The sequence below is a fragment of the Psammomys obesus genome, unplaced genomic scaffold (assembly GCF_907164565.1).
Source record: "Psammomys obesus unplaced genomic scaffold, mPsaObe1.curated_primary_1811, whole genome shotgun sequence".
Lineage (NCBI taxonomy): Eukaryota > Metazoa > Chordata > Mammalia > Rodentia > Muridae > Psammomys > Psammomys obesus.
In genome coordinates, this window is record NW_026590405.1 from 3,626,689 (window position 1) to 3,632,688 (window position 6,000).

Here is a 6,000-nt window from a genome sequence, read left to right on the forward strand (position 1 = left end):
GACGTCTCTGGCATCTCTTACTAAATCATGACAACAATGCCTCAAATTGGTGGTTCTGAAAAGGGAATTTTTATTACATTTATTCTGTGTTTACACACCTAAGTGTATATATCACGGCATGAGTGTGGTTCCCTCCTCCCACCACATGGGTCCTGTGGACTGAACTCGGCCATCAGGTGCCTTTACTTGACTGAGCCATCTTGACGGCCCTGGAGTGTTCTTAAGACAATCCTTTTAAAGATTTGTTTTATTTCACGTTTGTGAGTGTTTGGCCAGCACGTGTGCCTGTGTAGCACACACATGCAATGCCGGTGGAAGGAAGAGGAGGGCATCAAAGGCTCTGGAAGTGAAGTCACAGATGGTTGTGAGCCACCATGTAGGTGCGTAGAAATGAACCCGGGTCTCCTTGCAAGAACAAGCAGTGCTTCTAACAGATCAGCCCAATCCACTGTGCCACCCATCAAAACCAATTTTTTTATAGGTTTCTGGTCAAGTTTTCTCTGTGCAAGTGGAAATCTTCTACGCAGAAGAGGAAAAATAGGCTGCATTTCAACATTAATCAGCTTATTTCAGGCTGAGGGCCCTCATAAACATCCTTACCAACACCAGGCGCTTCTCCTTCCTGGTACAAAAACCTCAGGGTCTTACAGCCATCTTTCTCAAAAAAACTGACAAATGCATCCAGCTGTTAAATGAAAGAGAAAATAAGAATCAGTAAAATGGCATTGGTATTCCAATGAAATTAACTCCAGTGATAAATTTCATGTACTCCATGTAGCTTAGTTGACCAATGTCCCTTTTCGGATAGAGGCTTTCCTGAAGGGCCTGGTAGCATAGGTCTGTGACCCCAGCTTTTCAGAAGGCTGAAGCTAAAGGATCATTGGTCAAGGCCTGCCTGAATTCATGGACAGCCTCGGTGAGAGATCCTCTCACAAAACTAAAAAGTAAAAGCTGGGCAATGGTGGTACATATCTTTGATCCCAGCACTCGGGAAGCAGAAGCAGGCAGGTCTCTGACTTTGAGGCCAGCCTGGTCTCTAGGGAAAGTTCCAGGACAGCTAGGGCTGCACATGAATGAATGAATAATGAATGAATGAATGAATGAATGAATGAATGAATGAATGAATGAATGAATGAGAAAGAAAGGGGGTGAGGATGGAAATAAATAGATCAAAAAAACAGGAGCACATGAGAAAAAGAGTCACAGATAAACTAAACTCCAGTACTGATGGACAAAGAATACAGGTGAACTTCATTTCTTAATGTCCTAGTTGGCTTTCTGTTGATGTGAAAAATCCCTGAAAATGCACCTTGGGGAGAAAAGTGTTATTTCACAGTTACAGCCCATCCGTGAGGGAAGCCAGGCGGGAACTTGCAGGAAGGAACTGGAGCAGAGACCACAAAGTAACGCTGCTTACCGACTTGCTTCTCCTGGTTTGGTTCAGCTACCTTTCATGTACAGTCTGGGCCCACCTGCCCAGGGAAGGCACTGCCCACAGTGCCATGGGGCCCTCCTGAATTAATCAATCACCAAGAAATGCTTAACCTGATGAAGGCTATTCCCCAGTTGAGCTCTCCTCTTCCCGGGTGTGTTTAGGCATGTATCAAGTCAACAAAAAGCAAAACACAACCAACCAGCACATTGGCTTGTTGGTTGCTTGGTTACTTGGGTGGCTGGTTTGAGGAACACATGCATATGCACATGGGAAGGTGTGTGTGTGTGTGTGTGTGTGTGTGTGTGTGTGTGTGTGTGTGTGTACACGAGTGCACCAAGGTGCACCTCTTATGATTATGCTCCGGAGGCTGGGGATGAAGATCAAGAGCTTGAAGCAAGACTAGGCTACGTATGAAGTTCATGACCAGTCTGGGATATGTAGGAAAACCTGTCAGGGAAGAGAGGGAAGAGGAGGAGGAGGAGGAAGAAGAAGACGAGGAGGGAGAGAGGAAGGAAAGAAGGGAAGAAGGCAAGACGGACAGACACTCTCTCCATATTGCCCAGGCTGCACCCTCACACCAAGGCTTAACTGATCCTCCTGAGATGGGCTGGTGCATCCTAATTCTGGTCCTACATCAGTGATCTTCATGTATGGCTTCGTCCAGTCACTTAATTTACCCAGCTTTAAACATGGTCATGAAAGCCCAAGTTTAGGTAAAGACAGGGAACGATTATTAAGAAGGCTGAGTGGGAGAGCAGAAAACCGTCTGTACTAATGGCTTTGCCTGACAAATTATTCAAGCGATGATAATTTCTAATTTCATCAGTTATAGCCTGACATATATTATGATGAAACTAACATTAAAAAAAATCACTGTTGTGAGATTTTTTTTTCAGACCTATGAGCATGGAATTTGTATTCAACTGTTGGGGAACCAGTGCGGTATCTTAGAAAGTAGAAAAGAAAAGGGGCCCCATACATGGAAGGGCTCCACCCTGTGTGAGTTATCAACTCATTGCACGCTCACCTCTTAGTCCTTTGGTTCCATAACGGAACCTTCTCTTCGGGGAAGAGTGTTTGTGTCTTTCCACGTACAACTTGGAGGATGAGTTACAACAAAGCCAGTCCCCTTAGAGCAGTGGATTTCAGACTTTGTAATCGCAGGCAATCACATAAAGAGGGGTGTGTGTGTGTGTGTGTGTGTGTGTGTGTGTGTGTGTGTGCGCGCGCGCGCACACGCGCACGTGAACACAGACACTTGGAGGTCAGAGGGTAATCTCGGATGTTCTTCAGGCACCGGCCCCCTATTTTGCTTGAGGCAAGGTCTCTCACTGGTCTGAACCTCACCAGGTGGTCTGGGCAAGCTGGCTTATGAGACCCAGGGATTTCTCCCGCTCCTCCCCCTTACCCCACCATCCCCACCCCTGCTTCCCTAGTTGAGGTTACAATAAAGTACCATTGAGCCAGGCTGGTTTTTTGGTTTTTTCACATGGGTTCTGGGGATCAACTTTAGGTCCTCTCATTGGCAGGGCTTTATTGAATGGGCATCTTCTTCACCTGGGTTTGGTTCCCGGCACCCACATGTTGGCTCACGACAGTCCCTTCAGTTCCAGGGAACCAGCTGACCTCTTCTAACCTCCACACACACCGACACGCATGACTCGCACATGTGTACTCACAGGCAAAACACCAGTACACGTAAAATAAAAATCAATCATACACACAGACTTACATGGGAGAGAGAGCTGGAAGCAGCCGCTGATATTACTCTCTGGTCCCCATACTCACATACATGTACGCGTGTGCCCACGGGCACGCATGCATACAGCCACGAATGGAACCCGTTGCAGGAACTTCAGGTAGGGAGGTAACATGGCCAAGTGTGGACTCGCCCACTCCATCAAGCAGAAGCCAGAGAGCAAGGGTGCCCACACGTTCAGTCACAATGATGCCAGCTTTGTAGCCACAGGGTAGGCACAATGAGAAAATAATCCGGTATAAAAAGAACCATCATGCCGGGAACAATAAAGGGGTGCCTTTATTGTCCTCTCTAATAAGTTGCCTTTTATCCTAGACTAACGTCAGGTTTCACATTAAAAGAACATTTTCTAAATACCTATGTACCCACTTCCCCACTCAAACTGTAGCGGTTTAAATGTGAAAGGTCCCCCGTGGCCTATTTCAATACTCGGTCCCCCAGCTGTTAGTGCTATCCCAGAAGGTTGTGGAAGCCTCACTGGGTGGGAGAAGTCAGTCACTGGAGGAGCTGGCCTGGTGGGGAGGGGTGGTACAGCCTTACCTCACTTCCTCTCTGTTCCCTGCTTCCTGACAGCAGATGAGATGTGACCTAACCCCTCAGGATCCTGCCACCACGCCTTGCCTGCAGTGGATGAACTTTAACCTCCAAAATGGTGGGCACAGATGAGCCCTCCCTCCCCCCCTCCCTCCCTTGACAGGTGTTCAGACCAGCTGCAGGAAAAATAATCAATACCCGAAGAGTTCAGCATCTTACTCACCTGCCCTCAACTTGACGCCTGAAAGACTTCTAAGCCAGCCAAGCGTGGCAAACACAGCTCTGGCAGGCCTAGCCCTTTTCCCCCATTCCCTCTGCCTGGCTGAAAACCATTCCTAAAGCCAGCCAGCAAGGTCTGTCTATTCTCTTATTTGGCCACTTTCTCCTCCTGAAGCTGACTACCAAGGTCCAGATAGCCAAGTACTGAAGTCCAGAAATCAAAAGTCCCCTTTGGCTCGCCTAATTAACATGCCCAATTAAAATTAAACACATTATTCTAACACAGGGTTTTGCCCTTTTACTTTTATAAACCACCATTTGACTATGAGCCGTTTCCATCTCCTCTCTATCCAGAGGCGGTCCTTTGTCCCAACCCCTGGGATAAATACCCCTTCCCCCTCTCCCTTGTTCCCCTCCCTTCTCCTTCATCCTCTGTCTCCTGTCTTTGTCTCTTATTTCCTGCTCTTTGTCCCTCTGGGGCAAATAAATCTCCTTTGTGCTGAGAACTTCGTCTTGGGGTGTCTTGATTGGTCCCTTCAATGCCAACTTTTCTCTTTGCTTTGTCTCTTCAGGCAAATAGACACTAATCTACTCTCTTTCGGATCTCTACCTTAGATTAGTTTTCCTCCAGGTTACACTGTCTTCAATCTTGACTTTGCACAGCTCGGATGGTAGAACCGCTCTGGCTCAAGGTTTCCTTTAACAGCCACGTTTCCTATTTGCTGTGCCCTAAGCACTGTCAGATTTCATCCACTGGAGCCTTAAAGGGAGCACCAAGCCATAAAGATCCAAATGGTGAGATACACTCCAAAAATGGCAAACAGTGATGTGCTTTGAATGAGAAATGGCCACAGCCTCATAACTTGGAATATTTGCTCCCAATAGCCTTGGTGCTATTGGGGGAGGCTATGGAATGCTCAGGGGGTGCAGCCTTGCTGAAGAAGACCCCAAGTGGGATTAACAGCCTGGCATATACTTCCTGTTCTGTTTTCTGCCAGCGTCTGGATAAAAATGTGACCGGACACTTCCCCGCTCCTGTCACAGGCCTCCCGGCTTGCCGTCATGTCCTCCCCACCATAATGGACTCTGTCCCTGTGGAGCTGTAAGCCCAAATAAAACCTTCATTCTCTAAGCTGCTTTTGGTCTTGGCACTTTATCGCAGCAACAGAAAAGTCTGCATGCACGAACTTCCACTCTCATGCCAGCACGAGAGAGTCCCATTCCACACAGGGAATGCCAGCTCAGAAATCCAGCTGGCAGGTACCAACACGGGCTCTCCAACTCTGCAGCCCTGCTCCACCAGCCAGGGCAGTCATTCATTCTCCCCTGGAGGCAGTGGGCAGGCCCCAAAGTCTGTCTGCACCTCTTGCAGAGGTGCTAGGATTCCAGCACAGATTCTAGTATCCAATTCTAGACCTAATAATTTCCAGGTGAAAAACAAGGTTGATCATCTGTCTGGTTTCCTCCTTAAACGAGTACAGGAATGTTGCCTGGGGCGTGAGAACTGGCCTTCCCTTCATCTGACAGTCATTACCCCACTGGCTTCTATCTGCCAGAGGTACCACAGGGGCCCAGACAGGCATTAGGAGGGGAGGGCATTAAAACACAGCTTGAGAATAACAGAGAGAATCCTCTTATTATTAAGGCCATCATTGCTGATAGCCCAGACTACCTGCAAAATTTGTGTGGCTCAGGGCAAAGTGAAATGAAGGACCATTAAGAACTTCAAGACGACTGGAGGGGGGTGGCTCAGTTGACAAGGTGGTCTCTGCCACGTGTATGAAGTCCTGGGTTAGCTCCCTCCTACCACGAGGAGGAGGAGGAGGGAGGAATAACAAGAGAAGGAAGAAAAAAAAACGAGAGAAATGGGAAAGCAAAAAGGAGGAGAAAGATGAAAAGGAAGAAGGGGGGGGGAAAGAGAGAAGGAGGAAGAGGAGGAGTGGGGAAAATTACGTCAAGATCATTAAACCAAGCCCCAGGGCCTGTGGTATTCGATAGCACACACATCCATGAAGGGAATCTTGAACATAAGGTATATTCTAGCGGGGAACTC